Source organism: Hippopotamus amphibius, chromosome 10, assembly GCF_030028045.1.
Source record: "Hippopotamus amphibius kiboko isolate mHipAmp2 chromosome 10, mHipAmp2.hap2, whole genome shotgun sequence".
Taxonomy (NCBI): domain Eukaryota; kingdom Metazoa; phylum Chordata; class Mammalia; order Artiodactyla; family Hippopotamidae; genus Hippopotamus; species Hippopotamus amphibius.
The window spans coordinates 93,347,322-93,366,469 of record NC_080195.1 but is presented as its reverse complement, the minus strand read 5'-3'; positions in this window follow the sequence as shown (position 1 = coordinate 93,366,469).

Below are 19,148 nucleotides of genomic sequence, written 5' to 3'. Positions count from 1 at the left end.
TAAAATGGACAACCTGGATGAAATGGACAGATTCTTAGAAAGGGATAACCTTCCAAGACTGAATCAGAAAGACACAGAAAATATGAACAGACTAATCACAAGGAATGAAATTGAAAGTGTGATTAAAAATCTCTCAACAAACAAAAGTCCAGGACCAGATGGCTTCACAGGTGAATTTTATCAAACATTTAGAGAAGACCAACACCCATCCTTCTCAAGCTCTTCCAAGAAATTGCAGAGGAAGGAACACTCCCAAACTCATTCTATGATGCCACCATCACCCTGATACCAAAACCAGACAAAGATACTACAAAAAAAGAAAATTACAAACCAATATCACTGATGAATTTAGATGCAAAAATCCTCAACTTAATACTAGCCAACAGAATCCAACACTACATTAAAAGGATCACACACCATGATCAAGTGGGGTTTATCCCTGGAATGCAAGGATTCTTCAATATATGCAAATCAATCAATGTGATACACCATATTAACAAACTGAAGGATAAAAACCACACGATCATCTCAACAGATGCAGAAAAAGCTTTTGAAAAAATTCAACACCCATTTATGATTAAAAACTCTCCAGAAGGTAGCCACAGAGGGAACCTACCTCAACATAATAAAGGCCATCTATGACAAACACACAGCAAACACCATCCTCAATGGTGAAAAACTGGAAACATTCCCTCTAAGATCAGGAACAAGACAAGGATGTCCACTCTCACCACTAGTATTCAACACAGTTTTGGAAGTCCTTGCCCCAGCAATCCAAGAAGAAAAAGAAATAAAAAGAATCCAAATTGGAAAAGAAGTCAAACTGTCACTGTTCGCAGATGACATGATATTATACATCGAAAATCCTAAAGATACCACCAGAAAACCACTTGAGCTAATCAATGAATTTGGTAAAGTTGCAGGATACAAAATTAACATATAGAAATCTCTTGCATTTCTATACACTAACAATGAAAGATCAGAAAGAGAAATTAAGGAAACAATCCTATTCACCATTGCAACAAAAAGAATAAAATACCTAGGAATAAAACTAACTAAAGAGGCAAAAGACCTGTACTCAGAAAACTATAAGACACTCATGAAAGAAATCAAAGATGACACAAACAGATGGAGGGACATACCATGTTCTTGGATTGGAAGAATCAACATTATGAAAATGAGTATACTACCCAAAGCAATCTACAGATTCAATGCAATGCCTATCAAATTACCAATGACATTTTTCACAGAACTAGAACAAGAAATTTTACAATTTGTATGGAAACGCAAAAGACCCTGAATAGCCAAAGCAATCTTGAGAAGGAAAGACGGAGTTGGTAGAATCAGGCTTTCTAACTTCAAGCTATACTACAAGGCCATAGTGATCAAGACAGTATGGTACTGGCACAAAAACAGAAATATAGATCAATGGAACAGGATAGAAAGCCCAGAGTTAAACTGTGGTCAACTAATCTATGACAAAGGAGGCAAGGATATACAATGGAGAAAAGGCAGCCTCTTCAATAAGTGGTACTGGGAAAACTGGACAGCTACATGGAAAAGAATGAAATTAGAACACTCCTTAACACCACACACAAAAATAAACTCAAAATGGATTAAAGAACTAAATGTAAGGCCAGACACTGTAAAACTCCTAGAAGAAAACATAGGAAGAACACTCTTTGATGTAAATAACAGCAAGATCTTTTTTGATCCACCCCCTAGAATAATGGAAATAAAAACAAAAATAAATAAGTGGGACCTAATGAAACTTCAAAGTTTCTGCACAGCAAAGGAAACTATAAGCAAGACGAAAAGACACCCCTCAGAATGGGAGAAAATATTTGCAAACGAATCAACAGACAGAGGATTAATCCCCAAAATATATAAAGAGTTCATCCAGCTCAATATCAAAAAAAACAAACAACCCAATCAAAAAATGGGCAGAAGACCTGAATAGGCATTTCTCCAAAGAAGACATATGGATGGCCAAGAGGCATATGAAAAGCTGCTCAACATCACTAATTATTAGAGAAATGCAAATCAAAACTACAATGAGGTATCACCTCACACCAGTTAAAATGGGCATCATCAGAAAATCTACAAACGATAAATGCTGGAGAGGGTGTGGAGAAAAGGGAACGCTCTTGCAATTTTGGTGGGAATGTAAATTGATACAGCCACTATGGAGAACAGTATGGAGGTTCTTTGCAAAACTAAAAATAGTGTTACCATATGACCCAGCAATCCCACTGCTGGGCATATACCCAGAGAACACCACAATTCAAAAAGATCCATGCACTCCAATGTTCATGGCATCACTATTTACAATAGCCAGGACATGGAAGCAACCTAAATGTCCATCAACAGATGAATGATTAAAAAAGATGTGGTATGTGTATACAATGGAATATTACTCAGTTGTAAAAAGCAATGAAACCAGGACATTTGTAGAGACATGGATGGACCTAGAGACTGTCCTACAGAGTGAAGTGAGTCAGATAGAGAAAAACAAATATCGTATATTAACACATATATGCGGACTATAGAAAAATGGTACAAATCAACCAGTTTGCAAGGCAGAAATAGAGACACAGATGTAGAGAACAAACATATGGACACCAAGTGGGGAAAGCGGGGAGGTTGAGGGGAAATGAATTGGGAGATTGGGATACCAAATTGTACACTCTAAATACATGCAATTTATTGTCTGTTAACTGTATCTCAATAAAAGTTCTTAAAAAAAAAAAAGTGGCCAGCCAGCCTCATGAAGTCTTTTCCAATCCCTGAAGCCTCATTAATGTGCCTCTTCTCAAAATTCATTCAATATTTATAATCTGGAGAGTCTAATTTTGAGAAAACCTTCTCCAACAATTATAGCTCTAGTAAAACTGAATTCATCTTTACATTTCCCAGAGTGCCAAAATAAAGAAAATATTGAAACACAGCTATGTAGGAGGGAAATATTAGAAGTATACTTTACATTTTTCTACTCACAGTTTGGTTGTGTGAACACATGATGAATGCCTAAATTATTTATATTGATGTTGCTAGTATTTTAAGAGAGAAATTCTGCATTCTGTGGTGCATCGTGCCGTCATTTTGTAAGACAATATATGTTCTCATTTTGTATAAAACTAAATAGCTGCATAGTATTTTAACTTCAGCCTCTAAAGCTGTCCTCAGGTTTTTGCTTATGAAATATAAATTGCTGCATTCACATACAAAGGATCTGACTTATTGACATTTTCCACTAAATGAGCTACACACCCATAGGAAGCATAATCATGATCACTTAATAATTCTATTAGTTATTTACTCAAACTAGGTTTATTTTAATATATCTGGCTTTTTTGTTTTTTGTCTGTGTATGTGTATTACCTGTTTTAAAAGTCATGATTAGTCTTGGTTCTCCAGTCAATGCTTTCATTACCATAATGATAAAGTTGTTATATATTATCTGAACATACAAATGTTAAAATTGAGCAATTTTTCTGAGCATGGCAGAAAGCTTGAGCACCTTATCTCACAATTATATGTAAGTTCTCTTTGAAAATCATCTCATATTACAAGTATCCCTGAGAATTGTTGCATATGAGTTTGTACCTTAAACATTGCTAAAGAAAGTTATAGCATATTTAAAAGCTGTATATTTAATAGAACTTGTGGAAGACTGATGTTATTTGACAAAAATGCAAAAGCTACAATGAAAATATATAAAACAAAATGGAAGTGAAGGTAAAAATATTTATTAGAGGAATAAATAGTGTTATCATTGGTATATAGTAATCTCTAAAATATAGATATGATGTTGCACAATGAAATTTAGTGAAGAACAGAACAGTGAGTCAGAAATAGCAAGCTGCAGCTCTTTTGGTTATTGTTTCCAGTATAAAAGAACAGGGTATCTGATGTATATCAGAGTGTCTGATATTAACTGTTTATACTTTATTTTTCATTAAGAAAGTATACAAGGGTCAAATTTTGAGAAGAAATATAATGAAAGTGAACAGAAGAAAACATTTACAATCCAATCATAAGTATTTTTAATACTCTGTTCATTTTTCAGGCACTGTTTTTATGCATTATACCATATATACAAGTTTGCAAAATTTTTGTCACTATAACATTATTCTAAATCAATAAATTTTTGTGTATAGTTTTTCTTTAAATAATGATATCACTCAGAAATTCACTCAGCATCCTCCTATAGAACCTACATGAATTGCTTCCATTTGGGAAAAACTGATATGAGTTACCTGTGAAAATTCATCTTACCTTCATAGTCCATTGTTCATTGTGAGTTCCTTAGGTTATTGACAAATGCTACCGTAAACCCAGTAGTAGCTCATGGTGAAACCTGAAAGGTGAACTTGACATTTTCCCCTCCTTTAATGAACAGAGGACATGAATTTAATTACCTTTCTTAACCCTCAGTGGCATTAGAGTTTTCAAAAACTACTTCCCTCTAAAATTACTACCACAACTTAACTGGTGTGCCCTCCCACTACTCTCCAATTTATGCTTCCCTGCGCAGCTAGAGATATTCTTATAAAAGCTGGTGATGATGCTTTCCTGTTTAACACCCCCTTTGATTTTAGAATAAAATCCAAACACCTCAAATATGGATTCTATACGTCTTAGTCCATTAGGGCTGCTTTAACAAAATACCACAGATTGGTAAATTATAAACAGCAGAAATTTATGCTTACCGTTTTGGAGGCTTGAAATCCAAGGTCAGGGTGCTAGCATGGTAGGGTGAGAGCTGTCTTCTGGATCTTAGACCTCTCCTTATATCCTCACATGGTGGATGTGACAAGGAAGCTATCTCAGCCTCTTTTATAAGAGCACTAATTTCATTTATGAGGGCTCACTCCTCATGACCTAAGCACCTCCTAAAGGTCCATTTCCTAATATTATCATCATTGGGGGTTAGGATTTCAAAATATGAATTCTGGGGGGACACAAACATTCAGGCCATAGTAGTAAAGCTCTTTATGACCTGTTGACCTAAGGCCCTTTATGACCTACAGACACACTAAAACTTCCCAGTCACCTCTTCTCTGGCTGGGGAACTTCTCACTCATTCTTTTATCAGACTGAAACTTTCCTTTTCAATCTCACATGATGCTACTGGAAATGCTCCCTTGAGTCACTTAGTTTAGATTAGGGGATCCAGGTGCATTCCATGGATATTGCTAATTGTGTGTGCTGTGCTAGCTTGTCAGCCAAGTGAGGACAGAGTGCATGTGATTTTATCTCAAAGCTTATCAGATGGCCAGGCACATTGGCACTCAGTCAGTTCTTGTGGAATATTTGAATAACTGTTTTATTCAATAAATCTCCCATTATTAAAACACCTATTTAAAGGACACTGTAGTTATTTCCATTTTTTTACTGCTTTAAACAATATTTTTACTAGTGCTATATGCACATCTGATGAATTATTTTACTTTTTTCTAGAATTTAATTTTGGCACAAAAATAGACAGAAAATCCTTGATCTTTGACATTTTTAAGGTAACAGTCTCAGTGCTTAAATTATCACAGGATTCATACCAAAGTATGTGTGTATGATGGGGGCATGGAACCTGAAACAAAGCAGTACTAATACAGTATTACAGTTTGTATTATGTGTTCAAAATTAAAACAGCTTTTCAAAAGGAGAATGAGTATCTTTGCATTAGAATTAGAATGGAAGTGGGGAAAGCAATTGAATGTGGAAGAAAGAGCAGAGGACCTGAAGTTAAGAGACCTTGCCTTATCCTACTTCCAGTTTCTACATTAGTAAAGTAACAATGTACAAGTCACCTAACCCTTCTAAGACAGGTCCCGGTTTCTACCTCTAATAATTAGGAAGTTGCATTAGATGAACTGTAAAATTAAGTATCTGTGATAAAAGTTCTCAGAGGAATAGAATAAGATTGAAATTGCTACTTAAGTATGAGTATTCTATTATGACCGAGTCTAGTTCTAAGTTCTGTTGATTTGAGCAATTTCTTCACCTCTCTGTTATTGAGGTTGTATTTCACAGTTTAATTTCCCTAGTGGTATGGTGGAGTTAAATACACACACACACACACACACAGACATACACACACACACACATATTTTTAACAACTTTAGGAATAGCACCATATTAGAGTTTACCTTGTGATTTTTTTTAATTTCATAAAATTTCTGACTACAATTACATAAACACATTAAATTATTCTTACCAAAGTAAAGATATACTGGTTATTCCTTACTAAACCTCTATTTTGTTTAATAAATATAGTGAATACTCAATAGGATATGCTATGTAACTAGTAGTTAAAAATTATAACAATTTTATATTTTTGTGACACATTATGCCATTAGTATAAAGTAACTAGAATAAAATAAGATTACAGAAATAATTTTTAAAATAATTTGGTGTCTAACTTTCCAAATAAATTATATAAATATATGTATATATTAACACACATATATATCATAAATATAGAACTCCAGATATTGTCTCTATAATTAAATTTTATTTTACTCAACAAACAATAGACTAAGTAAATGTCTTATTTAAAGAATGTCTTTGTTAAAATTAATTAAATCATAATAATGTAGAGCTTACATTAAATACATAAGTACTTAATACTTTAAAGGCCCTTGATTTTGGTAGACAGAATTTTAAGATAGTCACAAGTTTCCCTAAGAGAAATTGCTAAGTAATATTATTTGTTGTTTTATGCTGCTATGTTTCTGGTAATTTTTTATAGAGAAATAGATAATTAATGTATAAACAGATACTAATATACAATATTTCCCTGAAAGATACATGTTATAATAAACATTTGCAAAAACAATTGTTTACTTTGTTATTTAATATATAATTATTAATGTAGGTAGTTCCACATATTAATATCAAATAATTCCAACTATAGCTTATAGCACTGATTCAAACTTTCTTCATTCTTTTACTCATAAGTTCACTATTTTCCATCCCTGTTGAGATAAAGGTAGGAGAGAGAATTAGCTAAGAAAATACTGAGTAAGGGGAAAATATGAAGCTTAAACTTCTGCATATGTGTCTATGCCAGGGAGTCAGTTTATATGTATGTTTTTCCTTCTATATTAAAAGTAGGAGATCATAAAGCAGTAAATTTAGGAGTAAGTTTAGTTTGAAATGTATAGATAGGAGTACATTTGTACTGAATGCCGTTTGGGAGGACATGCAAAATATGTTAATTGTGGTTATATTTTATTTACAAATTTAAAGAAGAAATTTTTTTTCTTTCTCTTTATTTAAACCATCTAATTTTTCTGACAATGGATGAGTTACCTGACTACATGTTAAAATAATAGAACATAATGGTATACAAACAGAAATTTTAGTTCCTCAAGTATTGTATCCTATTTTGTTGAGAGGTGCTGAGGAGAGCTCTATGGCAGTCTTTTAATTATATTGTTACATATCCTAACAGCATTTCCATAATTATTATTTCAGTAATACTGTCAAGATATTACATGCCCTGTGGTATAAAATAAATATAAAATCCAAAACAAATATAAAGTGAAAATCAGCTGACTTTAAAGCACTTGCACTATTCATTATCATATTTACCTTTCCAACAAAAACTTAAATTCATGAACAATTTGTGAAGAGAAATAGTCATTTCTGGTTGAAAGCAAAGTATGCTACTCACATATCTAGATTATATTTTATTGTGATTTCTGATTATACATTTTTGCTGATTTTATGAATATTTTTAATTATACTCTTTTGCTGATTTTTATATCACATATTGTACCCACTAACGTTATTAGCTTCTGTGTTAAGAAATCCATTTTCCTTCTTCACTTAGATTCTCATCTGAGTGAATTGCATTTCCAGTATTCTATCAATGAGTCTATTATTTGAAAGGAGAAAAGCAACCCATTTGGTCTATATTATAAAAGAGAATCTATCTAGTTTAGTGAGGGCCTAGTTTAATTGAAAACTACACTGCTGGAATACTTTATACATTTTGTGTATTAAAGGTTTGATTTGTGCTTCTGACATCAAATTTTCTTCAACATCATGGTGCTAAGCTGAGATTAATATGTTTGTCACACACACGAAAATGTAAAGTGATAAAGTGAGTTTTCAAATTTTAAGTGAACAGCTGCAAATAGATAACAAGCAAAGAAAGATGGAAAATATAAATAGATTTGCAACTCCATAATTTAGACTAGAAAGTAAATCCTATGTGCTTATCACTACTTAAATATCATCCTGACTTCTGTAAGTATTTCATTTGTCTCTAAAAAAGGAAACAAAGTCTTTCAGTGAGTGGTGGGAAATGCAAAATTTTAAAAAATGCATCAAGAAAAAAATGAAGTACTTAGAATATCAATTTTTTAATAAATTCACTTCCACATGAAAATAGAAAAATTATATGGAGAGTTTAGATTTGGGGAAAGCTACTTTCTGATGTATAATTTCTATGGTAGGCAGCTTCTGAAATGGCTCCCAATGGTCCCCACTCCCTGATTTTATACCCTTCTGTAATACCCTCCATTTGAATATAAGCAGGGACTAGAGACTTGCTTCTAATAAATATAAAATGGGAAAAGTTATACTACTAGATGTTACTTCCAGTATTAAGTTGCAAAAGATTGTGATTGCCATCTTTCTGTCTCTTTCTTGTCTTCTCATTTGCTCAGTCTCATAAAGCTAGTGGCCCTGGTGTGAGTCTCCTAAGAAGATGCCCACATAGCAAGGAGCAAAGGGAGGATTCTGGCTAATAGTGTACAAAAAACTGAATCCTCCACACAACCACATGAGTGAGCTTGGAAGGGCTCTTTTACTAGTAGAGTCGTGACACAATTGCTGGTCAGCTGGCACCTGGAAGGCAGCCGTGTAAGCGACCAGAGTCAGAAGACCCAGCTTAACAGTACCTAGCTCGCTGACCCACAGAAACTGAGATAATAAATATTGTTGCTGTGAGCCACAAAGTTTGGGTATAATTTGTTATATGGCAATTGATGATTAACACAATAGTATACACATTGTTCTGAATTCCTGTAATGACAGATTCAACAGTTATGAGTTCCCAGCAACTATACATACAATGGAACTAATTTAGACAAATAGATATACTCGGTTGCTTATACCTTGTAATTAATAGGGAGTAAAGAAAGAAAGGAATTAAGAAAAATGTGAAGTAGATACGCATTTCCTGCCAAATTAGTAGAATAAGAAATTTTCAATTATTTATAACTATTCATCAGAATTATATGTATACTATACTGATATTTATAAGGAAATCAATGAGAGATTAAGAATAAGATATGTTGTGGGGCCATTTGTCATTCTAGATTGATTGCTTTACTGTCACCATTATCACCAGTTCTAATCACTAGTCTGCTGATAACTAGCTGGGGCTTTATATAGTGAGTCTGTCTCATTGATGAAGGTGCTGGATGAGATTATATATATATATAACAACTACAGAGTTCTATAATTATAAATTCTGAGGTATAGAAATTATCATTGGTGATACACAGCAAATATAGATTAGGGCAAAATTTCATTTAAATGAAAAAATTGGACTTTAAAAGACACTTTTAAAGCAGCTTTTATATAAAATATTTTGTAATTTAAAATCAGATTAATTAAAATAATACTATTTCAACTGATTACACTATTCCAGGCTATGCTAATTTATCTGTGTACTCTGTTATTCACAGTTATAGATAAAAAATGATATTAAGTGGTGAGCATCTGGACACACATTTGCAAAAGAATGGAGATAAGGTTTGAATGTCCATTCCCAAAAGCTTGTAATCACAATGGTATTGAATATGTATATATAATGTTAAAATTCTTATTCTGGTTTAACTTATTTAAAACATTAGTTTTGTTAGGTAATGAAATATATTTTAAAAGCTTAAGTAATTATATTAAAATTAGCAACAACCAGAAATAGCTTCACCAAAAAAAGACTAAATAGTTTCATAATTACAAAAAATAGAAGTTAGTATTTACACAAAAATTAGCACATGGATTTGATAAAGATATACAGGTAACTTTTGAGGCAGTTGCCAGAATATTTATATATTTCCTACTAATAAGTAAAAGTAAAATTGGATCATCTCTGTAATAGTGGGAATAATTACAGCTATTTCCCTCTAGTAATCATGAAGCATCATTGCCTTTCCTCTAAATGTACAAATTCAATTAAGGTTGTGTTTAATTTAAATATCAGAAATTTTTAAAGCTAAATAAATCCAATTCATCTTAAAGAGCAATTTATGTGCTGGGTAATAAGCATGACACACTGGCTCCTCAGATGAAGCAGAAAGATAAAGATGGCTATATTTAATTTTTAAGAGATGTGACATAAAACATAATAACTGACCTTAAATAGAAAATCTCTGTGATTATATAAATCAGAGAGCTTCTAAGATATGAAATAAAGCCTCTGGGTAATGAATATGCTGAGAGTTATATTGCTGAAGCAGAAAAAGCAAAGCTGACAGCCAATGAGATTAAGCAAAGGGCATATAGTGCACATCCTAATGCTTAATTTCAAGAGGCAGTGTGATGTTACAGAACCCCCTCCCTTTCAATGAACCAAAGGGACTTTCACTTACTATTTTACCATTTCCAAGTATTATTATTTCATACATGGAAATAAGTTTTCATAGTATATATTCTATCATACTGACATGTTTGTAAAACCAAGAAATACTCAAGTCCCTAAAATCATATACTCATCACACCTTTTCAAGAAACAATAGCATATGTATTACATAATTGTTTTTTGTGTGTTTTATGCTATAGCATTTACTAGCAATTAAAATGACTTCCAATATCTCATTTAAGGGTAAATGGGGAGCACATGTGTAGTTAATCGAATCAGTACAAAAATCAGTTGGTCTCAGTTGTCATCATCATCTTTATCTGATCTTTGATACAAAGATGGAGAAACAGTTGTAGTATAAACTATGGACCCAAGGGTCATTTCACCGAATTAAAAAGCAAAGATAATACTGAAATAGGTCATACATTTAAATAAATTAAGCATATAGTTATAATTATATAAAAACTAGAGCATCTATAATCTTTGAAATGTTAAAGTATATGATTAAATCACATTGGGGTTCTTGGTGGTGGCATTCTCTTATTGCTGCATTTTCCATAGTTAACTAAATATGTACAAGGAAGTAAACCAATGGGCCAAATTTTCCTTAAGACCAATATTTCAACTTTTCTATTACTTCATTTTTAATCTTCAGTATTATTTGCTTAAAGTTTTCAGTTAAGCGTATTTCCTCAGGTTTTTTTAAGGTATCAAATGCATATTTCCACTGAGAATTTTAGACCATCTTTACTATAATTTTTCCATAATTCACTGTTATTCTGCCCAATAATTCAATGATAAATCTTGCTACTTGCATTACTAATGAATGTGTCTACCTGTGTTATCAAATATTAAAATTATTTATTTAGAGTTATGCCTTAATAGCTCTAAATCTAGCCAATTATTTTATTAAATTGCTAAATTAGGACAGGAAAAAAATATAATTCAGCAACTATAGTGGCTTTGTATTCAGACTGACATTTTGTTTCATTCTTTTTTTTTTTTTTTTTTTTTTTTTTGGCACACGGGCTTAGTTGCTCCGTGGCATGTGGGATCTTCCTGGAGCTGGGATCGAACCCGTGACCTCTGCATTGGCAGGCGGATTCTTAACCACTGCGCCACCTAGGAAGCCCTGTTTCATTCTTAATATAAACTGAATTTAATAGTTGAAACAGTCTCCTTTCCAAATAGCAACAATTTTTTAATGGCTTATAATTACCAGATAATTCACATGTGTACTCCCAAGTAGAGCCAGGGCTGACAAATCTTCCATACAATTCAGTCCTTGAGGGCTAAAGCAATGGTGCTCCCACCATTTTGAATTTTTAGTAAATCTATGTAGAAATTTTGAACAAATTTATGTTAACAATTTGTTTTTGACTAAAAAATTGAATAATTTGATAATATAATATATTTGGGGATAAAAGTTAAAATTAGATTTTTGTCTTCTGCCCCTTATTTTTGTAGATGAATATGTTTTTACTGAAGAGCTTTTGATGCAGTCTGTATAGAATTTAAAATTGAACTGATTTAACACAGAAATAAATACTCTATTAAATTGTACCTACTGTAAGCTACCAAGTAGGAATTTAAATATTATCTATAGTATTTCAGAGGACTATACTTTCTTTCACTCTTAACACGTAAATACACATATGTGCAAATCTATCCAATGCATTGTGCATATGTAAACATCTGTGTAAATATATGTTCATTCATAAACAAGACACATCAAATAGGATACATCTTAAAATAAATGACCAAATTACAATAATATATTGCACTTAATAACTTCACTTTGATAATATTTTCCACCTTTAATACATATTCAGTATCACTTAAGATCTCCTTTACCTGGTATATTACTTTTTTTTTTTTTTTTGGAAACAGGCATCATTTGCAAAGCCATATCTTTAGACATTTTGCAATGCAACATAAAAACTTTTTTCAAAAATTGAGGACAAAATTTATTCCTGAAAAATATGACCTGTAGGTTTTAATTTTATAAACAGTTTATATTTAAGGATTAAGTAGCTTTTATGATTACATATTTTACCAATTATTATCAATGAAAATTTGACTGAAATTTGGAACCTGATACTATAATCACTATGCAAGTGTTAAGTTCTGTGATGCTGTTTGTGATTAATTTGGTTAATTTATTTATTCTATGAATCACTTTGTTTTTCAAGGGCAGAGATACTCAGTGACCTACATAAATATTTCGTACTACTCAAAAACTATGACTACCGTTCACATATGTATCTTCAAACGTTATATATCCACTATTGAATTTATCTTCCATAATAGTTAACACCCTATTTTTACTAAAAGATCTTTGAATTAACCCTTTCCCTTGAGTTAAAAAAGTAAAGATTTACAAGCAGCTAATGATAATTCTAATTGTATTGAAAATAATAGTTTTATTAATTTATTGGTGACATGCTATCAAAGAAAATGTTAACATTTATATTTCTTCTTGAAACAAAATTCTGTGGTCTGTTTAATGTGCAATATTTGAGCCTCCCTATACATATATGAGATTAAATATTTACAATTTTACTAAGTAACAATATTTTTTTAAATTACCAAATATACAGGGTTAAGTGAGGACTGAAAACAATTTTTTTCATATTGTATAAACAAATTTTGAGGGAATGTAAGCCACAAGAGTTTTATGTATTTTTTTGTAACATCAGTTTTAACTAGTTGAGCCATTTTTTAATGACCAGCAAATATGCCTATTGGTTATTATATACTTCAGTAGTTTCCTTGCCATCATTGTGTGGATATTTGCATGCTTTTACAGTTGTCAGTTTTCACCTAGCAAGTTTATCTGTGTCCTTTATTAAAAATGAGAACAAATGAATGGAAATCTCTAATATACACATAATTCTTTACAAAAATGAAAACAGTTTAAACTGTGGAATGGAACAGAAGACTAACAAAAATATCTTCTAAAGAAATGAAAATATGGTGGCTTTTTGAGGAAGATATTTGAAGACTAATAATTTGAACATCAGAATCTATCTGAAAATGCACTTTCTTTTGTATTAGGCAGAATTTTAAGATAACCTTTGTTCAGTTCTGTACCCACCAAAATTCTAATGGCATTTTTAACAGAAATAGAAAAAAAATTCCTAAAATTTATATGTAATCACAAAGGACCCCAAGTAGCCAAAACAATCTTGAATAAAAAAAGAACAAAGCTGAAACAAAACACATTACATTATCAAAGCATATTGTAAAGCTACAGTATTCAAAATAGTATGGTAATGGCATAAAGACAGACATATAGTCACTGAAATAGAATAGAAAGCCCAGAAATAAACATATGTATATATAATCAAATGATCTTTGACAAGAGTGCCAAGGCTTTCCCTACATATAGGGGAAAGGCTAGCCTGTTCAGCAAATGGTGCTGAGAAAAGTGGATATCCACATGCGAAAGAATGAACTTAGATCTTTATTTTACACCATACACAAAAGTCAACTCAAAATGAATAAAAGATTTAGGTAAGTGTAAGACCTGAAAATATAAATCTCTTAGGAGAAAGCATAGGGAAAAAGCTTCATAACATGGGTCTTTGTAATGGATGTGACATCAAAGGAACAGGTAGCAAAAGCAAAACAGACAAGTGGGACTACATCAAACCAAAAAGTTTCTGTGTAGCAAAGGAAATAACAGCATGAAAAGGTAGCCTACAGAATGGGAGAAAACCTAACTATATATCTGGTAAGGGTTTAACTTGCAAAATATATATGGAACCTCTTTAACTCAATAGTAACAAAGCAAGTAACTTGATTTAAAAAGTGGACAAATAATTTGCATAGACATTTTTCCAAAGAAAATATAGATATGGCCAACAAGAAAAGAGGCTCAACATTACTAATCAGCAGGGAAATGCAAATCAAACCACAATGAGACATCACCTCACACTTGTTAAGATAGCTATATTATCAAAAAAGAAAGATAAGTGTTCTCAAAGATTTGAAGACTTGGAATCCTTGTATGCTGTTGGTGGGAATGTAAAATGGTACATCCACTGTGGAAAACATTATGGAGTTTCCTCAAAAGATTAAAAATGAAACTACCATATAACCCAACAATCTCACATCTGGGTATATTCCAATAAGTTTGAAATTGAGATATCAAAGAATTATCTGCATCCCCATGTTCATTGCAGCATTATTCACAATAGCCAAAACAACCTAAATATCCATCTGTTGATGAATGGATTAAGAAAATGTGGTATATACATACAATGGAATATTATTCAGCTTTCAAAAAGAAGGAAATCCTGCCATATGTAACAACATGGATGAACATGGAGGACATTATGCTAAGTGAAATAAACCAGTTGTAGAAGGACAAATCCTTCTGTAAATGAATCCACTCTATGGGCATGAATCCACTCTAGGAGCATCTAGAATAGTCAAACTTATAGAAGCAGAGAGTAGAATGTTGGCTACAGTGGGAAATGGGAAGTTGTTGTTCAAGGATATAGTTTCAGTTATGCAAGATGAATATGTTCTAGAGATCTGCTGTGAAACATTGTGCCTATAGTTAACAATACTGTATTGTGCACTTAAAATTTGTTAAGACAGTAGACCTCATGTTTAGTGTACTTACAACAATTTAATAAAATGATCTTTGTAATCTTTGCCTCTGGTGTGACTCCTGTAATTGTTTTATATTAAATGGCAAAAGGGGATTTTGCAGATGTAGGTAAGGTTACTAATTTGTTGATCTTTAGGAAGACACATCAACTGAGTGGGCTTGATCTAATTCCATGCTTACAAAGCAGAGAGTTTTCTCTGCTGGTGACAGAAGAAGAAGTAAAATTTGAAGCATGGAAAGGATTCAATCCACCATTACTGGCTGGAAGATGATGGTGGCCATGTGACCAGGAATGCAGATGACCTACAAAATCTGAGAATGGTCTCTAGCTGACAACCAGAAAGGAAACAAGAACCTCAATCCTGTATCCACAAAGACTTGAATTCTGCTGACAACCTGAATGAGCTTGGAAGTAGATGGCTTCAGATAAGAGCCCAATCAATAAACCCCTTGTTTAGGCTTTGTAAGGCCCTTAGCTGAGAACCCAGCTGAATCTGACTAGTCTCATCTACAGATTTTTCCAAGACTTCCATAGGCAGATCTATAAGTTTTGTTGACTACATGCTTACTTTTTTTACTAGAGAGATTCAAAGGAAAAAACACTAACACATAGCTCTTGAACCTAGACTAAACCAGCAGGGAAATTATAACAACACAGTGTATCTAAACTATTCTCTCTTAAACCTGCAAATTACAATTTTCAACACTTGCATGCATGCACACACAACAATTTAGTTTCCAGCAAAGGCTGCAAGATTGATTGTCTTAAAAACTTGCTTTGATTATATCATTATTCTGTGCTTTTGATTATGTCATTAACTGTCCTGAAGTTACCTTCTATTTTCTACAAAATGAAGATTTATTCTTTGGTTTGGTAATTAAGCAGTCATACATATATCAGATTATCAAGCAAATTATTGTTCTCTTTTTCTTTGCCTGCCAATAATCTAGGAAATAGATGACCTTTCTATTTCTATTAGGTCCATTGTTTCTTTGTCCATCACACACACTAAGGTAAATATGCCTCTTGTCATAAAAATAATTTGTTATGTATTATTTCTACATTCAGATTATATTAGTAAATTAACTAAACCTTCTATACTAGGATGAAAATAACCAAGAAAATGTAGATAGAATAAAGGAAGAAAAATAACATATAAACACTTTCATTGAACAAGGAGATTGAGACATGTTTCATTTGTTTTTCATAGCATGACCATTCAGTTCCTCACTTATTCCACAAATGTTGATTGACCACTTTCTATATTCTAGGAAGACACTTGGTCAGGCATCTCTCTGAATTTAAGTATAAGGCATTTCCTATTTACATTGTTATACTGGAAAATGTTCAAAAAGTGTATTATTATTAGTGACATTAAATATGTTAAACACTTCTCACCTTTGTGGCCAAAATTTTGCCTACATTTATAATCATTCCAACTGTACAGCCTGTTTCTTTTAATTGCATGTTAAAGAAACAAACAAAAAAGCAAGAGGGAGATTTTTCTTTCTCACATACTTGAAAAATCAGGCAAGGGTAAATATGGATGCTAAAATGATGTTGTCTGTTCTCTGCTTCTCCTTTTCTCTAGCTCTGGACTCCCATTCCCTTGATTTTAGCCCCTTTTCCATACAGAGGTCTGGGTTTAAACAAATTTAGATGCAAGTATTAAAGTTAAGGTGCCAAAATAAAGCCAAACCAGATGGCAAATTGATTTTCCAGGACTCTCTTTCTCTCCAGAAATCCAAGCAATTCTTTCTTTCTCAGCATCAAAAATCATAGAGGGAGTCTAATTGACATACTTGTGTTCGTTTTTCTCTCTGTGAACAAATCACTTTGGCCAGAAGACTAGGACATCTGATTAGATCTAGCTCACAGATTCTTTCTTGTCTCAGGTGAAGACAGTACACTAACTCTCACCAAGAAAGAGGTTTTATTACTAGAAAAGGGAAAATGGAAAACATATATGGTTACAAATCTACTGTTTACCACTAGAACTTACTGTCATCCAATATTGTGTATCTATTTTGGTTTGATGGTATTGGGGTTTGCAAATTTTTATTCATGCTGTTTTATTCACGTATCAAACTCTTTTCCCTTTTGTATTAGAATATGCTATTATCTAGAACACCCTATATTTTCTTCATTTTTCCAAAACCTACCCATCTATGAAAGTATAATTCAATTTATATACCTTATATAAAAGAAATCTGCTCTTTCTAGGTTAAAATGATCTCTAGTTCCCTTAACACTTTGTGGTACTAAATGTCTCTTTAATTATTCTACCATATTACTTTACCATATTACATTGTCTTAATGCCTTTATGCCAGTAAAACCTTAAACAACAATGTGTATCTCCTGCAATAGACATATTGAAAATTTGCATATTATGAAAATATTGGTTTTCTTACAATTCTCAAAAAACATTTTAGTTACGAATGGCTCTCTAAATGGAATCCTACATAAGTATAGATATATGCAGATACATGCAAAGCTATGTCTTGCCCTAAGACGCAGCATTAAATATGACTACTCAAAGACCCTAAGGTTATTTACTTTTAATTACACAGAATAAAATTAACTTGTTCTTCCACAGCACTTACAGCTGCTTGCATCTGTCTATCTCATCACAACAAACATCTTCTAATAGATTCTTGTTTTGTTTATCATAGTGGAATTTAAAATTTATGTAAAATAAATTTAGTGAATTTGTTGATTTAGAGCACAGATGTCCAGGAAAATACCAAGTATGAGTTAGATGAAAGGGCTTAATTAGGTGAGTTTAAGATATATTTAACAAGTTTTTGCTCTTTCTTAAAAAGTTCAGCCTGCTTTAAATATAAAGCCCCTTTATCTGTGGATCAGATATTTTAATCATAATGATTTCTACAAAGAAAATCATTTTCAATACTGTCTAAAAACCTTGGCAGATATAATTGCCTATATTTGTTAGGGAAGGTATATAAGAGGTTTGTCAACCTTTATTCCTAGTTCATACCCAAAATTTCATGATAGATCATGAATGATGAGACATCTGGGAGAAGCCACTCTCATGTTTTCTGATATTTGGAGCTTATTTTATTCGACGGCAGGATTTGCTGGTTTTTGTTAGTTTCTGTTTAGTCCAGTGTGATTAGAAAAGACAGAGATAAGTCTTGTACTCTCAAGTAAAAAAATATATACATTTCCTGTAGATGTCTTAACTACTTGGTAAATAGAAACAAAGCTAAGCTTAAAATACATTAACAGGGAAAACCTAAATAAATGCTTAAAGGCATAAATAAAAATATAAAACAGTAGGGTATAAGTTGCTTTATATCCATAAGAGAAATACTAAAGTGGTGATATTTCATGTATCGAGAGTATATCTGCATTTATGACCCAAGAAAATTCCTCTGAAGGAGACTGGATTTTATGCAGAATTTGTAAATAAAAATTTCAGTTTGCTTATCAAGTTATTTGTCTCCCTGAGTTCTCCAGATTCTTTTCAATACAAAAAAAAAGTCCCAACTTGATTTTTGGATTAAAAGGATGAAAGATAACTGATTACACATTAGAATGTTTTGTTATTATTTTAATAACTCTATAAGAAAAAAATACTATTTTTGATCAAAATGCTTAAAGGTTTTTTAAATGGATAAATATTTGTTTATATACATAAATATTTGCACATGTATAATTCCTTTGGAGATTTTCTCTAATGCTATAAAATTTCAAACATTTAAAATTGTATAATTTAAACAAATCTGTATCCGTTCTCATCCTTATGCAAATATATAGAAACTAGTGTTTCAAAATATGTTTTTACATGGTTTGCTATTTAAAAGAAAGTATTTTTTCTTAATCAGTTTTAATAAAAATTTAATATCAACCGTGTAATACTTTAAAATTTCCTTTTGAAATGTCTCTAGAAAAACTTTGCTAT